The 19,928-nt window shown below is 47.5% G+C and overlaps 1 long non-coding RNA gene and 1 pseudogene across 1 annotated transcript in view; one reads left to right on the top strand and one right to left on the bottom strand.

The window, feature by feature from the left end:
- Positions 1–9,652, bottom strand: part of LOC145505624 (uncharacterized) — a 54,081-nt gene extending 44,429 nt beyond the window's left edge. Inside the window, exon 1 of the long non-coding RNA XR_014053163.1 lies at positions 9,370–9,652. This is a non-coding gene — a long non-coding RNA (uncharacterized LOC145505624). The remainder of the gene's footprint in view (positions 1–9,369) is intronic.
- A 953-nt stretch (positions 9,653–10,605) lies between these two features.
- LOC145521986 (5.8S ribosomal RNA) lies at positions 10,606–10,744 on the top strand (annotated as a pseudogene).
- Positions 10,745–19,928: the final 9,184 nt, after the last annotated feature.

The raw sequence follows: 19,928 nt of genomic DNA on the forward strand, positions 1-19,928 counted from the left end.
ACTCACAAGTGAAAGGTGCATATTTAAGGAGAAAGACGGCTGATGTGGAAACTCTCAACGCTCTGACCTATCAGTCGGTATGCAACTCTATCTCCATAGAACACCTTTGAAATCAACAAGAACTCTGCTGGCTTCAGGAGACAGGAGCGCGCCTGCAAGAGTAACGTGTGCACCGCGGGTGCCCCGTCTCCCCCAGGGGGACTCCACGCCACAGGTCTGACGACAAAGTCAGGCACCTACTCTTCCCCTTCTAACATGTAACTGATGAGACGTGCTCTTTTTCAAAGGGAATGACAAAACTGTACAAATTCAGGCTTCAGGCCCATGGGTCTTCTCTCAAATTACCACGCACATCCAACATTTATGCACATATAAGCAGGACATTGATATAACTAACAAGCTGAAATAAAGATGGACTCTTGTTACCATTGCAATGGTTCATTTTACATGTCAACTTGACTGCCCTTAGGGATGGATACCCAGACAGCTGGAAGAACATTCTTTCTGGGTGAGTCTGTGCGTGTGTGCCTGGAAATGACTGGCATTTGATCTGGTAGCTGGCGTGAAGAGCCACTCTCACCAATCCACCGGGCCCTCGAGTGGAACAGAAAGGTAAGGGGAGGGCAAGTTCTTCCCTCGTCTTGAGCTGGAAGGTCACCGACATGCCAAGACACGGCAGCTCCTGCTCGCAGACCTTCAGACCCCCAAGACGTAAACCAGCAGCCCGCTGGCGCTCAGGACTTTGGACTTGGACTGAAGCATGTCACTGGCTTCCCTGGTTCTCCAGCTTCCAGATAGCAGATTGTGGAGCATCTCAGCTGTCATAGTGGCTCAGATGGTAAAGAATCTGCCTGTGATGCAGGAGACCCAGGTGCCATCTCTGGGTTGGGAAGACAACCTGGAGAAGGAAATGGTAACCCACTCCAGTATTCTTGCCTGGAGAATTCCATGGACAGGAGTCTGGTGGGCTCATGGGGTTGAGTTCATGGGGTCAAGTTCACGTGGTCGAAAAGTGCTGGACATGACTGAGCGACTAACACTTTTCACTTTCAGCTGGCATAAGTGCATGAAGCAACTGCTATCATAAATCTCCTCTTATAACTACATTTATATCTATATCTGTATCTATTACTATATGTTGCTGTTGCTGAGTCACTAAATCATGTCCGACTCTTTGGGCCCCAGTGGACTACAGAACACCAGGTTCCTCTGGCTATCTCCCTGAGTTTGCTCAAAGTCAGGTCCATTGAGTCAGGGATGTTATTATCCTCTGCCGCCCCTTTCTCCTGCCTTCAGTCTTTCCCAGGATCAGGGTCTTTTCCAATGAGTCGGCTCTTCGCATTAGATGACCAGAGTATTGGAGCTCTTAAGAGTCTATATATCTATATCTACTTCTATATCCCATTGGTTCTCTTTCCCTAGAGAACCCTGACTTATACCTCTACTTTGCAAAAATAAACCTGACTTTTGATGGGACACTTTGAAAGGTGAAATATTAAAACACACAAAAATGTTTTCTGATTTCTTAACTGCAGCATCTGGTGTGTCAGCCACACCATGGTAAAGCCTCACCCTGCTTTGTCTGTTACAGTGTTTATAGCTCTGGATTTTCATTTGAAAGACTTGTCTATCGTAATTGTACATCCCCACCCAGAAATACGAGGTCTCTGACAATAAGGATTTTGTCTATCACATTAATTTATATGTCTCCAATGCCTACTCGCAATGCTTGATATAGAGCAAGAAGTATTTGGTGAATAAATGACCAAATGTTGCCTTATCTTACAGATGAGTAATTTCAAGCTGAAGGGCAACTATAGAGTAAGAGGGGGAGATGCAGATAAATAGAAGAATTTGTGGGCTGTTAAATACTGTGAGTCTATCTTCTGAGATGGTAGCCCTAGGTTATTGTGTCTGATGGAAACTTAGAGCTTTTGGAACTTTCTAGGCTTTCCAAAGTCCTCACAATATGTGGGAGACTGATTGAAATCAGTGTGCCTTGCACCTGCGGTAATTTTTAATAGCAACAGAATATAAAGCACTTTTCCCTTCATCCTCCCCTAACGACTCTGGTTCTAGGGACAGGACTTGGCAGAAGTGAGCCACACAAGACCGAGCGTCTTCTTGGACTGACCCTAAGGACTAGATTGTTTCAGAGGCCTCGTGGTTGAGGGCATGAGGAAAGTCGTGCAAGGTCAGAGAAGGTCCCTGAGACAATGAGAAAGTCCCCGTTTCCCCTCATGCCTGTCCTGAAAGCGGGGTTTCATGTTCTGGATGCAGAGAGTTGCGGAGGGAGCAATTCTCGCTGCTATGTGCGTTCAGATGGGGAAATCGGTTTAGTCTGGAAAGTCATCCTTTGAATGTTTTTGCTTTTATTCAAATCCGTCTTAGAATGCCCCTTCCTATGCCTTCACCTGACACAATACCCTTGGATGTTGACTAGTTTGCCTAATATGGGACTTTAGAAATGTTAAGCTTCTCCACAGTACTGGTTGAGAATGGCCAGCTAAAATTTTATTGGCTTGGCTTAATTTATACTTAGAGCTAAGACAGTTTATGATTTCAATTCATAAATGACTCTGTTTCAGGATACAAATAATAAGAGCAGAGTGGTTTATCCAGAGAGGTGAGTATTTTATTACACATGATGATGTTCTATTATTATTTATGGTATAAAAATTAGAAGAAGGATCTTTGGAGAAGGAAAAGATCTCATTTTATAAAATTATTTTATGAGAAAGGAGTATTATGTTTAAACTCTGAACTAGATGTTCTTGCGGTATAAAGTGAAGGATAGTCAAACATCACAATCCTGTACTAATTGGGGTCCAGGTAAATTACAAAACTATTTCAATGAAATGCAATTTCCGTGCTGTCAAGTCCTTTAATAAATAGATAAGATGCTCCTTGGGAAAATGCATTTACACAGAATAGCTACTTTTCTTTGAATAGAAAACACAAGTCAATGTCATTCTAGCTAAGTCACATTATTATGAACTACAAATTAGTGAATTCCAAGTAAATCAGATTTTAGTGTGTATTTAAAGTTTTCAATATCTAAGTAAGGATTTTTTTGGAAAAAATTCAGTAGTTAGCATATGACTCCTTCAAACTATTGGTGCTTGAAACCAAATTGTTCAAATTTGACTTTCCTGCTCAGTAAATAATAATTTAGAGTTTGGTTCATTCTGTGACTGCAGTCAACATGTTTTATATTTTAAGTGTCCTGATACATGTTAAATTTTCCCTTTAAATATATACAACTAAGCATCATATATCAAGACTGCCCAAATGTTTAATATTATCTGTACTAATAAAGTAAATTTATCTAATCCAGACCTCTATGTGCAAAATAAAGCATTAAAAGTGAACTGTTAAATGAACTATCGCAAGAATCTTTTCTTTAATTCACCGATTAATTGTACATGGAAAAGATCACTCCTTTATAACTCTCAATACGTCATCTCGGAAATTTCTCTGCTGTTGGTACTCCCTAAAGGGAGGCTAAATAACCAAGCTTCTCTTCCTGGTGGATCCATTGGAAATATGATGCTGTATAAACCCCCAGCAAACAGCTATAAATCTAGCTAACATTCACTGTGTCTGTGAAGATGGAATGATTCTCCCCAGACAAGCTTTGGAAAATAATGTATTGATTTCTGATAGCAATTTATTGTTCTTTGCAATCAACTGTGTTTATACTGTGGCCTTACATTATAGCCCTTCCTCTTCCATTCTTAGTCTTTGGAATATGAAATCAGAGAGCCAGAAAGCTTCAAAGAGGTCACCTCAAAAATCCATGAAATGGAGATGAATTTTTTGAGTCATACAATTTCTACTCGCTCTGGTCTTATTTTAGTAGTCATAGCAAATGACACAGCATTATCTAACCTTGGGCTTCCACCCAAAGTACCTCTAACCCATTTAAAGCAAAGAGCAATTACAAAGTCCCTAAAACTCAGGTCTCCACTCCCCCCAAAATACTGAATCCCAATGCCACCCAAGCGTGTGCTTGGAGGTTTTGACACTGTACGTGTCTTATAAACGTGTGTGCCCAGTTTCTCAGTCGTGTCTGACGCTTTGTGACCCCGTGGCCTGTAGCCCACCAGGCTCTTCTGTCTGTGGGATTCTCCAGCCAAGAACACTGTAGGGGTTGCCATTTCCTTCTCCAGGGGATCTTCTTGACCCAGGGATCGAACCTGTGTCTCTTATGTTTCCTGCATTGGCAGGCGGGTTCTTTACCACCAGTGCCACTTGGGAAGCCATACGAATTTGATGTGAGTCTTCATCCAAAAAAAAAGAGTAAAATAGGGACTTCCCTGGTGGTCAGGTGGTTAAGAATCTGTCTTGGGATATAGCAGACACCAGTTCGATCCTTGGTTGGGAATTAAGATCCCACAAGCTTCAGAGCAACCAAGCCTGTGTACTGCAATTACTGAGCCCCACAAGTAAGGACAAATAAGCCAAATGAATAAGTAAATACTCTTTAAAGGAATAAAATATTAATAATAAGCTCTACGAGTTCTCTTTGTTCTGACAGGGATCAGTAGGAATTATTCTAACATCCTTATCCATCAATGGGCACGAGCATTCAAAACCTGGAAACCACTGTCCTCTGCAAGCTGAGGTCATACAATGAGAACGTCTTCTTCCAGACACAGTTCGGGATTGTTTCCTTCCTTGCTCTTTCAGTCTCGATTCCATAAAGCAGAGCCTGCTCAGGGGATTCAGGCACAAGTTTACTGAGAAAAATATTGAAGCACACATTCTTCTCCACTAAAGTTGGAATAATGTAGATGGCGGGCTTCTGGGCATCCGTCTTGCCATTAGTAGAACCTGAGCATGAAATTAGCACAGAAAAAACTGGAGAGACCTGGCCCCCTGACATTGTTGACTCCCTAAAACCCAAATTTAACGTGGGCTGTTTTCATTATGTGGTGGTCTAGTTGCTAAGTCGTGTCCAACTCTTGAGAGTCAATAGACTGTCGCCTGCCAGACTCCTCTGTCCATGGAATTCTCCAGGCAAGAATACTGGAGTGGGTAGCTATTCCCTTCTCCAGGGCATCTTCCCAACTCAGTGATTGAGACCTTGTCTCCTGCATTGCAGGCAGATTCTTTAAAGACTGAGCTATGAGGGAAGCCCCAAAACCATCTAACCATAAGCAGCTCGTCCGGGATTTAAACCCAGGATCTTTCGCACCCAAAGCGAGAATCATTCCACTTGACCAACAAGCCACCTCTAGGTGAGAGCTATTGGACTTCCCTGGAGCTGGGAAAGAATCTGCCTGCAATGCAGGAGACCCTGGTTCAATTCCTGGGTCGGGAAGATCCCCTGGAGAAGGGATAGGCTACCCACTCCAGCATTCTTGGGCTTCTCTGGTGGCTGGGCTGGTAAAGAATCTGCCTGCAATGCTGGAGACCTGGGTTTGATCCCTGGGTTGGTAAGATCCCCTGGAGAAGGGAATGGCTACCCACTCCAGTATTCTGGTGTGGAGAATCCCATGGACTGTAGTTTCATTATATATACTTAAAACTGATTTTCTCTGTTTTGCGTAAGTTAATTAGCATAAGAATTTCTATCATGGAGAATCAAAAGTTTTCACTTATGGAAATGTCAGGCTTACTCCTTGAGACTACCAGGCTCAAGAATATTGAAGAGTCATCGAAACTTCTGTGAACTTACACTCATTTGCCCTCTGGGAAATTCTCCCTTCTGTCCTCCAGGTCTTTTGCTGTAACACAGCTAAAGATATCCCTGATTATGGACTGCTGGTTATACATTCTGGTTCGTGCATATAAATATTTTAGGAAAAAGTAAAGCTTTAAAAGAAATCCACTGATGAGAACCATATCAACAGAAGAGAAGGTATTGAAAGCAGGATAAACGATGGTGGCATTTAAGCAACGAGATGGTGAGCCCAAAGTGAAGGAAGTTGTCACTTCTTTTCTGCCCACGACTTTCTTGATGAATCGTCTCAAACCTGGCGCACATCCTGCAGTTTACAACAGCTCCTACTCACCATTATCTTACATATCAACCGTTTCGATTCAGACCAGACATGTACCCTGTATGGATTTGCTTGATATCCCTGACTTTTAACATGTTTCTTGCCTGTAAGTAAAACTGGAAACGAGAGCTTCTTGATGGGATCTTTTATATCGATAGTTGTTTATAAACTAAAACAGAAGTAATGGTTTCAAGCTGAAGCTTTACCAGTCACAAAATAAATATTAAGCCATCTACTAACTCTCCTAGATGTATGTATTTGGGGAAAAGAAAATTCAGACAAATTAAAGCGCCGTATCAGTAATTCACAGTGATTGAGGCAGAGATAAAGCTGGGTGCGAGACTCCCGCTCGCTTGCTAAGTGGTATCCAACTCTTTGCAACCCCGCGGACCCACAGCCCACCAGACGCCTCTGCCCGCGGGATTCCCAGGCACGAACACTGGAGCGGGTTGCTGCGGGGAGAGAGATTTAGACGGCGTGTTCAGGCTCTCTCAGCCCACGTTTTGTAAATAATAATGTAACCACTGGGATCCCATGGCGCTGTGCATGTGCTCACGAGGTCCCTGCTTGGTCGCGGGCTACTTTGTGCGGTAGTCCTACGCGAGCTCCGCCTGGAAGGCAGCGGCTTCCCCGCTGCGCCCCGGGCGGTGTCCATGGGCTCAGCCCGAGCGGAGAGAACGCGGCGCGGCTGCCGCCCCGGCCGGGAGGGCAGAGGAGCGCGCGGCTCCAGCGGCCCCTCCGGCCCCGAGCGCCGTGCCCGCCCCGGGGATCAGGGACAGCGCGGGCAGGGAGGACAGGAGACGGTTGTCACTTCCTCCTCCGGGGGATCTTCCCAATCCAGGGTTCAGAACTGCGTCTCCTATGTCTCTTACACTGGCGTGCCACTTGGGAAGCCCATCCTTGCTCATATATTATCATCTCTATATCTTTTATATAGATCTTTCAAATCAAGTGATATTCTATCAGCTAGTCTATCCTCCTGTGAACTTTGTCTCTGAAAAAGTTCAATCCTTTGGCCTAGTATCTCCACACCTAAGACTATATCCCAGGTAATATTAGTGATAATGGTGATACTCACAAACATTTAAGTATAAGAACACTCTTTCAGGATTGCTTAAAAGCCTTTATAAAATGATGCCTAGCAAAAGGGAATTTTTAAAAAACTTATGGCGAATTCTATGTAATGGACAGTCACACAGCCATGAGAAATCATATTTATAAACAAATGATAATGACTTGAGATGGAGTGATGGCTCCACATACTAGTCTGCTTGGTGTCTGTATATTTAACTACCCAAAGCCACATGGAAGGAAAAACAGCCAACTAATCCAAAAGGCTAATAAGGAGATAAAGATATGACTCTGTGCTTGGAGAGGCTGTTTTTATTTTCTCAGAGGCCAGAGGATGGAAAGATGTTAGATTAGGAGACACAAGTTCTATAGAAGCTGGATTCCTGGGCAGACCATGTGTCCTAGAAGTGGGAGGGAGAAGGCAAGAATATTCCATTGCAGGATGCAGGGAGAGGAGTTAAGACTGCGTTACTACCGTTAGTCATCACTTGAAGGGCCGCCATCCAGCAGCCTCGTGTGCTCTTCAACTTCCCAGGGGAGAGGAACGGGGAGATGGACTGATCGGGAGGGATGAGAAGGGGTCCTTGCTATCTTGGACAAGGCAGAACTTGGTAGAACGAGCAGGAAATAGCCACAATTATGATGGCAGTGGATGAATCACGTAGTAAAACCTTTTTAAAAGATACAATATGTGGCCATTCTGAGATGTCTTCTTTCCTTCCATGACTATTTCGCAGGCACCTGTTATCTGCCAGGTTCCCTACCAGGTGCCGGCTGTGCACCATGGACATGGTGGGTTTCTGCCCTCAGGAGGCTGTGTGCTCATGGAGGGACACGCAGGTCAGAGCAGATAGGACACGGGAGAGCATGATGGGATCACACCGGGGCTGTGCTTTTCTGGATAGAAATATACCACCATTCATATGAACGGTTTCATGAAGAATTTTGAGTTTTACTGGTCTAGCACGTAAGCCAGTCTTCAAGAAATGCCTGGAGATGGGGCTGATGGATAGCTTCTGGTTTGATTTCTTTAAAAAATGTATGTTGAAACTGGGGGAAAGGATTCTCTCATCAAGTGTCTGAGTACGCAGGTCTCAGTGATGATATATTGATATCTGGTGTGTTGGAGTCCGTTTTGAAATGTATTAGTAATAACTAGTAACTGATAGAGAGCACCAACAGGCTTCTCTGGTGGCTCTGATGGTAAAGAATCTGTTTGCGATGCAGGAGACAAGCGTTCAGTCACTGAGTTGGGAGGATGCCCTGGAGAAGGGAATGGCTATGCACTCCAGTATTCTTGCCTGGAAAATTCCAGGGACAGAGAAGCCTGGCAAGCTACAGTCCATGGGGTTGCAAAGAGTCGGATGTGACTGAGTGAGTGACTAACACTTTCACTTTTCACAGAGAGTACCAAAGATTTTAAAAATCCTTAAAAAAAAAAAACATAGCAAATCATATTCAAATGAAATAATGGCTTGCATCATGATACCTAAGAGAGGAAAGATTGGCAGGCGCGGGTAACCCGTTGAACCCCATTCGTGATGGGGATCGGGGATTGCAATTATTCCCCATGAACGAGGAATTCCCAGTAAGTGCGGGTCATAAGCTTGTGTTGATTAAGTCCCTGCCCTTTGTACACACCGTCCGTCGCTACTACCGATTGGATGGTTTAGTGAGGCCCTCGGATCGGCCCCGCCGGGGTCGGCCCACGGCCCTGGCGGAGCGCTGAGAAGACGGTCGAACTTGACTATCTAGAGGAAGTAAAAGTCGTAACAAGGTTTCCGTAGGTGAACCTGCGGAAGGATCATTACCGTGGTCGGTGCCGAGAGCGGCGCGGCGGCCTCGCCTCGCCTCGCCCCGCCCGGCTCGAGAGCCTCTCCTCCACCCGTGCGGCGGGCGCGGGATGGGCAGGAAGGGGAGAGGGGGGAGAGAGACGTCCGGGAGGCGCCCCGCCCCGGGGCCGGGGCCGGTGGCCTTTCCGGGGCTCGGGGGACGAGGGGTCGCGCGAGAAGGTGGGGGGCGGCGTGCGGCGTGTGTCGGGGGTCGGGCGGGAGAGGCGGCTCCCCTCCGCCTGCCCGCCCCGCCCCGCCCCGCCGGCCCCTCCGAGCGCCTCCGTTCCCCGGCCGGAGGGATCCCCCGCCCCCCGGCGCCCGGTGGCGTCGTCTCCGGTGTCCCTCCCTCTCCCGTCCGACCTCCCCGCCACGTCCCTCGAGGTTGGATCCGAGGGCTCGGCGCGCCCCCACCCCCACCCCCCCCCACCCCCCCCCCACCCCCCCCCCACCCCACGTGCCTTCGCCCCGTGGGCCGCCCACGGCTGCCTTTGCCCCGGTCGCGGATCCTCCGGTCGCGTCTCGCGAGCTGTGCGGCGTGACGGGTGGCGGCTCCCCGCCGCGGGGCCGCTTGCCCGCCCGTCGCCTCCCGCCGCCGGCCCTGGACCGGTCTGCCTCGGCTGGTCGTCGGTCGTCCCGCTGCTCTGGGCCCGCCGCGCGGTCGCCATGCGCCTCCCCGCGCCCTCCGAGCCTCGGGGCTCGCCCCCACTCCTCCCCCCACGCCCCCCGCGGCCGTCTCGTCTCTTCCGGGTCTCTCGCCCTCTCGTCCCCCCTTCCCTCTGTCGCGTCCCCTGCCCGCTCGGTGCTTCCCGTCGGCGCCCCCCCCCCCGCCCTCGGTGGCGCGTGGGGGAGAAGGGTGCCTGGGACACGCGGGCGCGGGTAGGGGCACCCCGAGGGTGGAGGGGAGAGGGCGGGGTCCGGGGGAGACGGCCGTAGGGGCGCCGCGAGGTGGTTGACGGGGAGAGGGCTCCGCCCCGTTTCGGGGGGACGTTGGGGTGGTCGTCTGGCGTCGGCGGGGGACCCCCGGGCGGCGGCGTTCGACCGGGGCACGGCGGGACCCCGTGCGTCACGGGCCGGCAGCGCCGAGGCCCGCGGGCGGCCGCGAGGGGGGCCGCGGTGGTGGTCGACGTCGGGGCGGTGGCCCGTGGGGCGCGCCGTGCCCCTCGCCCGCCTCCCCCCTTTCCAGGTACCTAGCGCGTCCCGGCGCGGAGGTTTAAAGACCCCTTGGGGGGGGGGGTCGCCCGTCCGCCTCGGGGTCGCGGCGGTCGGGCCCGCGGGGAGTCGGGAGGTGCCTCCCCCGTCTCCCCCAGACTCCGCCGTCCCCCGAGGGGCCGGGGTGGCGCGCCACGGTCACCGCCGCCGCCGCGGCCGTCGGGAGGGGGCCTGCCCGGCGGTCGTCGTGTGGGCGGGCTGTGGCCGTGTGCGGTGCTCTGCGTGCGCCCGACCCCCCGCGTCCCTGGGGGAGGGTGGGGAACCCCCGGGCGCCTGTGGGGTGTCCGAGCCCGCCCTACCGGGTTGGCGCCGGACGCCCCGTCGTGTGAAACCTTTCCCGACCCCTCCGGTCTGCTGTTTTCTGTCTGACTTGGCCGGCCAGAGGCAACCCCCCCGCCCCCACCTCCGGGGAAGGGAAAGCGGGAGGGCTGTGCTGTGCCAGGGGCGGGCCTCCCGCCGAAACGAAACCCTCGAACACCTCGAACGACTCTTAGCGGTGGATCACTTCGCTTGTGCGTCGATGAAGAACGCAGCTAGCTGCGAGAATTAATGTGAATTGCAGGACACATTGATCATCCACACTTCGAACGCACTTGCGGCCCCGGGACGCCTGTCTGAGCGTCGCTTGCCGATCAATCGCCTCTCCCGGTGCCCGTGTCGTGTGCACGCCTCCCCGGGGGTCGCACGGCTGGGGGGTGTCCTCGCAGGGCCGCCGTGCCCTCCGTCCCCCTAAGTGCAGACACGGCGTCCCCCGCCTCCGCGGCCAGGGGGACGCCGCCCGCGAGAGGAGAGAAGGGGACGTGAGCTCGCGCCGAGGCCCCCGGCCTGCCGGGCCTCCGTGATGGGTCCTCCCCTTGGAGAGCTTCCTCGCGCCGCAAGCGGCCTTTGGGGGTCGCTGCCCCTGGGGTGTCGGGGGGGGGGGTTGGGGACGGTCTCGCGCCGCGCGGCGGGGGCCCGCGGGGGTGGTGGGGTCGCGTTTTCGGTCCGCCGTCGTGCGCCGTCCTGCCCTTGGCGGCGGCGTTTCCCGGCGCCCGGACGGCCCCCCTTCCCTCTGCGGTGCCTTCCCCGCCGCGCGTGCGCGGCCCGCGCCTCCCCCGTGGCGGCTCTCGCCCCGTCGGGACGGGCGGCTCGCGCCCGAGGCCGAGTCCGCGTGCGCGTCCGCACCCCGGGGACGCGTGCCCCGGAGGCGGCCCGCGGGACGCCGCGGCGTCTGCCCGCCGCTGCGCTGGACTTACAACCAGAGAGTTGGAAATTGTCATAAAACATATAGACTGCTCTGTACATACTGAAAATATTTCTTATGTAATTTTTATTAACTTAGAGTGAGCGACAGAGCTCAGCCCTTTGAAAATGAGATGGGTCAAACCTCAATGGCCTGACGCGCAGGCGTCTAGGAACGTGTAATTGACATTTAAGTTCTAACCTCTGCATCTTCCTTTTTCTTCCACTAAGTAAGGGTCTCATTCCAGAGGGGAAAAGAGTAGAGCTGAGTAACTTCTGAGAACACAGATTTTTGCTTTTTTTAAATTAAAGTCAAGTTGACTTACAACATTGTTAGTTTTAGGGGGAGAGCACAGTTTTAATAAGGCAGGAACCCTGCCGGAGTCCTGCTCCAGTTGGCCCAGGGGTTCCTTCAGGAAGGACGGCGTTGGCGATGCGAAATGAGAAGACACAGGGAATCTTAGAGTCTCCAAGTGTCTCCTGACTTGATTGTTTTCAAGACAGCTTTTATATTTTTAGTGGTACATAGAAACAAATGTAACGTGTAGAGTCATACCAAATCAGCTTAATGGGTCAGCAGTTTTGACCCTTGTGGACACCGTTTGCATATCTTAGCTACAAAAAGTTTCATTTTGTTTACATCATCTTCTGGCCTGGGGGCCTGCTAACATCTTGTGACTCTTTATTGATAAGGGTTGGTCAGCCAGAACACTTTTGTATCAGGCACAGCAGGAAAGAATTCATCAACAGAAAGTTTCAAAGTAAAACCTGTTTTCCGTAATCTATCCTAGGCCTTGAGCCTAACAGAAAAGAATGTGGTCCCATAAAGTCATAGAACAGCAAGCCGAAACAATGTAGCGCAAAGGTCACTTCTTAGCAAAAATCACCAGCTGAATTAACAACTGTCTTATTATTTGTATTAAGGCTAAGCTTTTATTTTTATAATTCTTAAACTATTATATTTTTATTATGTAGGCTAAATATGTTAGGAGCAAAAATATAGCAAGTAAATATAGACTAAGAAACAGTTTCATAAAGCAGTGTTTCTTATGTTTTCTAATAAGCCCTTTCCTACAAAGGGCTCTGTGTCCATTGGGGCTCTCTGTGCGGAGGCTCTTAATGCTGTTTATTGTTAAGGAGCAGTCATGCACATTAGCTCCAAAGGCACAGGTATTTTTATCAAGCAAACTAATATACTAGTAAGAGAAGTGTCAATTAAAATACTCTATATCCTAGATAATCTTATAGGGAACTACCGTTCAGGGGCCGTAAAGTTTTCAGATTGATCTATTTGAGAAGAGATCAGGAAAGGCCTTCTACCTAAGCCGCAGAAAATAAGAAGAGGTTTATTAGAAAGATAGATATCATCTTTAAGGTGAGCACTGAGGCAGCCTTCCGAGAATCCCTGAGGCCTGAGTTGCTCTGCTCATCAGGTCTTCTCCTCATGACTCTGTCATGGGTGGGATCTGGTGAGCTGGCTCCCGGCGGAACCCAACCTCGCAGGCATTATAGTTTCTGTATTTGGGTGTGGTGTGTGCTCAGTCGTGTCTGACTCTTGGCAAACTCCATGGACTGTAGCCCGCCAGGCTCCTCTGTCCATGGGATTCTAAAGGCAAGGATACTAGAGTGGCCTGTCATGTCCTCCTCAAAGGCATATTCTATTTTTATTACAATATTGGATTATGCCAAGTGGTCTGTTTTTGTTTTCTACTATTTTCCCCAAATTTGCAATATTGTGAGCATTTATATGTTCACAATCCCCAAAAGAAGATTTTGAATTGTGTAATATCCCTTAGGAGCTGTCATAATTTATTTAGCCATTTCTCTATGTGGACATCATTTTTAAAATTTTCTAAGCCAAAAAACCTGAAATGGACATTCTTCTATTTAAATTTTTTTCCACACCATGAGTTACTTCTCTAGGCTAAATTCCTAGATGTCAAATTGTTGCTTCAAAAAGTTGAGCTTTTAAAGCTGTTGACCTTGCCTTCTAGAAAGGTTAGATTTTTCAGTCCTGCATCAGGACAGAGGAGTTCCTTTCTTCACTGCCCTACTCAGTTATCAGCTTTAGAGAAGCACTGATTAGTGCTCATAGATTTCTTCTTTTCAAACACAAAAGTAGAATGGGAAGATGCAATAAGGCAAAACAGAGTATCAACCCTCCCCTTGTTCTCACTCCCCACCCCACCCACCTCACATATACGCCCTCGCCCTCTCCCAGCACTAAGACCCCCACCCCAGACATAGCTCCATTCTATTCCAATGCATACACTCTCAGATGCCTTCTGTACAGTCGAGTCATATGTACGCCCACGGACACAGACTGTTCATAGCTGTGATCTTACGATTCACATTGCACCGCGGTGTGACTTATTTTCCGAGAAAGAATTGAAAATATTTTGATAATTTTTTTATCTGTAAAAATTGGTTATGTCATTCTTTTGTTATGGCTTAATAGAATTCCAAAATGAATCATAAATAATGTCTCCATGGCCTTATTGACCTTTTGATATCATGATACATATTTATTTGTGCATCTGTTGGCTGTTTATCTGAGACCTCACAGAAAGGCATGCTCCCTGAGGTCAGGGTCATTGTGTGTCTCTTCCAGTCTGAATTTCCATAAGCCACACTATTTTGGTTGTGCTCAAATATCAAAGGATTGGAGGAAGAAGGGCATTTAGATTTTTCTCCACTGCTAAAATGGACACGTTTGAACATGTATCTCCATGCACATGAATGAGAATTGCTGTTTTTCTCTTTTTGGGCCCTGATACTCAGCTTGTGGGATCTTAGTTCCTCAACCAGGAATCAAACCTGTGCCCCCTGCAGGGAAAGTGTGCAGTCTTAACCACTGGACCACCAGGGAAGCCCCAAGAATTTCTTAAAACTGACCTACTAGGGTTTCCCTGGTGTCCACTGGTCAGTAATTCACCTCGCAATGCAAAGGACTCTGGTTTCAATCCCTGGTCTGCGGATGCCACATGCCACGAGGCAGCTCAGCCCATGAGCCACAACTGCTGAGCCCAGGGTGGCAGCTACAGACACCTGCATACTCGAGAGCCTGTGGTGCCCGACACGCGATGCTCTCGCGGCGAGGTGCACACGCCCCAGCGAGGAAGGAGCCCCCACTCGCCCCAGCGAGAGAGAGCCCACGGGGAGCAAGAGACCCAGTGCAGCCAAAAGTAAAATCGATTAATTAAAAAATAACCTCCTAGAAGAAGAAAGCCTTGCTCGAAGTGCATATAGTGTTTAATTTCTGGTAGAACTGCCCTTCTCAAGAACTAGATAACTTTCACTCCCACCAATCACGTCTGGGAGTTTATCTGCTTTGCTACATACTCTCCAGGACCGTGGGTATGATTGGTTAATGAGGCGGTTTTGATTTTGGCAAGCATCAGCAGGAGCGCCATCTACAGCTCCTCAGGCTGCACACTGCTCAACTCTGAGGGTGCCATTCGCATGACCTCCAGCGCCAAGGGCACCGCCGCGCCCTCCAGCGTGGCTACTCTAGGAGTTCAGGGGATGGTCTCTGAGCATTTCTTCTTTCTTCTTGTGGTGCAGATACTGACAACTGCAAGCTGACCAATCCTATGCTGCTTATGGAACTTAACTAGATAAATGGCAGTTTCTTGAAAATGCTGCAGGACCTCAAAAGACTTTTACTGTACTTTGATTTCAGACTTCTAGATTTGTATGATATTTTCAGTCTTAACATTTGTCTCCCTCACACCTAATATGATAGCATCTTTTAGCTGATTGCCTTTATCATTTTTTTCCAAGGTGTTCAACTTAGTTTTCATAGAGATAATTCTCTTTTCACACTTACAACTTATCAGTTTATATAATGCTTAATTAAATGGTATAATTATAATAGCAAGTACAATTACCATGAACAGATTTAAGACAACAAAGTGAACACTTGGCAAGCACCAAGCTTCAATAGAAGTGTGCAGGAAAACTAGAGATTAGTCTACCAGCCTGGAGTCTTCAGCGTGGAGGCATAAGGAGTCAGGATGCTTTCCAGAAGGAACATGTGAGTTAATTAATGCAGCAAGGTGGCCAAGTAGAGGTCAATTCACAGAGCGTCAGAAATGCCTGCAACAGTGCAAGCAACTGCCCCCTCCAACCAGTGAGTAAATCATTCCAGAGTAAGAATCATGTAAGAAACACAGATCTGTTGTTTCTTTCTCCGTCTCCCTTCTCCATTGCCTTTCGCCGTATAACCATCAGACTCGCTGGGGCTTAATGACGCAGAATTCCCTTTTCTACAGCCTTGCCTAAAAATACAAGGCAACTGCTTCTTGGGATGCTTACACAGAAAAACAGAGATCTCTTTGTACCCAAGAGCAGAAGTGGCCAGATTGAATCATTGACCTAATGTATGTCAGTTTCCAATAGGATGCCCTCCTAAAGAGATTTTCACAGTTAGTTCACCCTGCAGATGATTTCTGTCCTCTGTACTGACCTTAGAATTTTACCTAAGATGGAATGAGGATTCCCTAAGATGGCTTTTGCGCTGAAAAGATGCCAAATACTTTGCAATTTAGCTTTTAATGTATAGATAAAATACTAGAATCATTTCTAGTGGCATTCAGCGTTACCGGCATCTACAGAAATTTATCACCTCCCCGCATAGTCTCATCTGATCAAAAAGCTGCCATCTCATCTCCCTCCAATCCTATGTTTTTAAAGGCACGGTGCTTGTATAATGCTGCTCTAGGAGGATTTATTACTAAATAATTGAACAGCATCGATCTTAAAGTTGAAGTACCTGACCCAGGATCTTTCCTTATGTTAACAAAGTGACTGATTCCTGTAAAAAATCAGCTTATTAGTAAATTTAGACTTTGAGATTCTTGGTTTATTCAGAAAATTTGGAAATACTTTATTTTATCCATTTAAAAGCAAGATATAACCATTTAAGCCTTTCTTTTTATTTTTGATTTTATGGCGAGTAGTTAATAACTTACATCAGACAAAAGATTATTTTATTACTATTGATGTTAGACTATCTCACCTCTGAAGAATGAAACAATGTTATTTTTCTTAGTGGATTAATGTCTCCATAAATTGCTGCAAAACTGTGCTTATGTTGACAAACATAGTATTTGTTGGTGAGCCTGAAATACGGAAATTTCTGCTATATTTCTTGGGATGTAAATATGTGTTTATGCATTCATCAAACATTCATTATAACCTTGCTTTGCACCAAATTTGTCCAGGGAGTCAAGAGTACAAGAACCTCTGCCATCACAGACTGTCAGTCCAGACGAGAAAACAGACATAACTACAGGCAATTTAAATGCTCCATACAGATAATTACACAATGTTAGAAGGTTGAGAGGGGGCACCTAATGTAACTTGGCTATTTAGAACAACAAATCTGTGGTTCTCTTAATCTACTCTCTCTACATCTCTTTATAAAAATCCTGACTCATCTAAGAAACTCACATTTTTAAATTACCTTCGAGAAGATACTTTGAATCATTTTGCTGAAAGACATTCTCGGATTGTCTCATAACTAAGAGCTGGGTAGTTTGGCTTTGGCCTAGAGCGGAGGTCAGCCAATGACTGTGGTCCACGCACCAAATACTTCTGCCACTTATCTTTGACCAAGGCTCAAGAATGATTCCTGTAGTGTATTTTTTTTTTTTTTTTTTTTAGTGGTCGAAAGATAAGCAAAGGAAGTTTCCTGAACACAATGTAAAGAGGAATGGATGACCCTCTTTTCAGGGCAAAGACTAACATGAGAGAAGAGAAATACAAGCTCAGACACAAAATCTAAGGGTGGAAGACAATGCCAAAGCATTCAGTTATCCAGGTACATCACATTATAATGTAGTATTTTTCAATCAAAATTAACACCAAAACATCCATGATAAACAAAATATTTTTAATGCACAATTACTATTATTAATTCCTTTAACTAATGGCTCACCCTAACACTACTCTTGACCCGATCTTTCTTTAAAATTTTGATTTTTCATTCATCATGGGTTTCTTTTGTTTTTTGTTTTTTTTGCACTGGGTCTTCACGGCTGCCTGAGCTTTCTCTAGCTGCAGCAAGTGGGGCTGCTCTGTGTTCCAGCACGTGGGCTTCTCATTGCAGTGGCTTCTCGCTGCTGAGCACTGGGCCTGTGGGCTTCTGCAGTTTGGCTCATGCACTTAGTTGTCCCAGAGCATGTAGGATCCTCCTGGGCCAGGGAGCCAACCCGTGTCCCTGGCATTGGCAGGTGAATTCTTAGCCACTGTACCATCAGGAAGTCCCATCATGGGATTTTAAATTATTTTTGACTTTTAAAACTATTGCATTAAAATATCATTTATCTGGGGACTTCCCTTGTGGTCCAGTGGCTAAGATTCTATGCTCCCAAGGCAGGGGGCCCAGGTTCAACCCCTGGTCGGGGAACCAGATCCCACATGCCACAAGTAGGAATTCACGTGCTGCAACCAAGACCCAGTGCAAATAAATAAATAAAAATATTTTATAAAATAAAGTATGGTTTATCTGGATTACTAGGTTTTTTGGTGGCCTCTTGGGTTTTGCACCTAAGGCCAGTGTCACATTCCCTTTACCCTAGCTGCCTTCGTCCATTCTGGGTGCTGTAATAGAACACTGTAGGCTGGATGACTATAACAACAAACGTTTGTTTCTGTGCATTCCAGAGGCTGGGAAGTCCAAGATCAAGGCATGGGCAGGTGTGGAGTCTCCTGGGTGCCCACTTCCTGGTTCACAGGCTACCATCTGTTTGTAATGTCCTCACATGGTAGAGGGGGAAGGGGAGCTCTCCAGCATCTCTTTGGTAAATGGCACTAATCTCATTGATGGGGTGCTCCACCCTTCTGAAACCAGAAGGGGTTAGACTTCAACATATGGATTTTGAGGGTGCACAAAACAGTCTATAGCTCCAGTGTTGGCCTGCTGCAGAGTCACATTTGAAATTGCCCTAAGTATGAATGTACTTGTTCTGGGAAGGGAGAGAGCAGCCCTTAGCATTTGAAGGATATGACAGAGCTCTTTCAATTTAGGGAAAACTGAAGCCCACAACACTTATCATTTCTATAACAGAAAGGTAAAATCGTCCCAGGGTTAAAAAGTCCATATATTTGTGGTGGATGGGAAGACTGGGGCCTTCATTTGTTGCCTTTTAATGGGAACCCTGAGCACCCCTCTCTCAAGGTATGGACGAAGTGGAATGACTGTGCTGTGAAGCTCTGCGGGGGTAACTTCCGGAATGTGTGGGCGGAACCACCGCAGAGCCGCAAATGACAGACTGGGAAAATGCTCCACCGTACCTGGCGGAGCCAGGCAATGCCAGATTCAGTATGATTTCAGAAATTCATTAAAAATCCGGATCTCTGAAAGACTGGAGACAATGTTTTACAGCAAGCCCCGGCAATAGGAAACGTGAGTTTGGAGAAACGGCCAGGATGGAAGTGACCTTATTCAGGTCATTGAGTTTTGAATGCATGTCCCCCACATGCTGGGAACTAGGGATGCACATAGCAAGTCAAGGGCTCCCCTGGGGGTCCAGTGGTTGAGAATCCACCTGCCAACACAGGGAATACACGTTTGATCCCTAGTCCAAGAAGATCCCACATGCCACGGGGCAACTAAGCCTGTGCGCCCCAGCTACTGCAGTTCGTGCGCCTGGAGCCTGAGCGCCGCCGCAAGAGTAGCCTCCGCTCCCGCAGCTGGAGAAAGCCCGCGCAGCGGCGAAGGCCCAGCACAGCCAAAAATAATAAATAAATAAATTCTTTAAAATTTTTTTAAATAGTTTTTTTTTTTAAAAAAGTCAAATGGTGCTGAGTCGTACCATATGCTGGGGATGATGGTGACCAGCTAATATGTTCACAGGTATTTACTCCTCATAAGATCTCTATAGAAACCAATATTGTCTGTTTCACACTTGAAGAAATTGAGGCTCTGAGATGCTCAGTAACTGCCTCAAGGTCACCCAGCTACTGAGGAATCCGCCTGAGATTCAAACCCAGGTGATAACGCTGCAGAGATGAGACTAACCTGAGATAAACAATGGCAGAAGAGTGATTTGAATGTGGGGGGGTCACCTCATTTCCTACTGGAAAAATCAGTCACTTTACCCATGTATTGGAAGAATATCCTTGCTATTAAATACAGGGTCATTCAGCTAGAATTAAGGTCCCTGAAACCGAAGCTCTTGGTTGGAAGGGCCATTAAAGAGTCTTGTTCAAACTTCCTTCCCTATATTATAGATGAAGAGTCTGGGGCATCCAGAAGGAATAGCTTGTTACAGTTGTAGAAAATTATTCATCTTCAGCCCTCCTGATAAACAAGGATTCGATAGCCAAGAATGTTTGGGGGAGGGGGGCAAGCTAAAAAAATGGGAAGACTAAAGAAGGAGAACCTGATCATTCAGAAAGAAACTTATTTATTACCAAGAGCTACAATTTTGCAAGAAGGATGAAGAAGGTCTTTCACTTAACTAAAGCGAAATTGTGCCCTAGATATTTGCATGAAGCTGTGTGTGCATTTCAGGTTAACATTTGCCCTCAAATCTTCCTCTAGTTTCCCCCGACAGCAAAATACCCTAAATGTACGGCT

The sequence above is a fragment of the Giraffa tippelskirchi genome, chromosome 1 (assembly GCF_054371585.1).
Source record: "Giraffa tippelskirchi isolate mGirTip1 chromosome 1, T2T-mGirTip1v1.2.pri, whole genome shotgun sequence".
Taxonomy (NCBI): domain Eukaryota; kingdom Metazoa; phylum Chordata; class Mammalia; order Artiodactyla; family Giraffidae; genus Giraffa; species Giraffa tippelskirchi.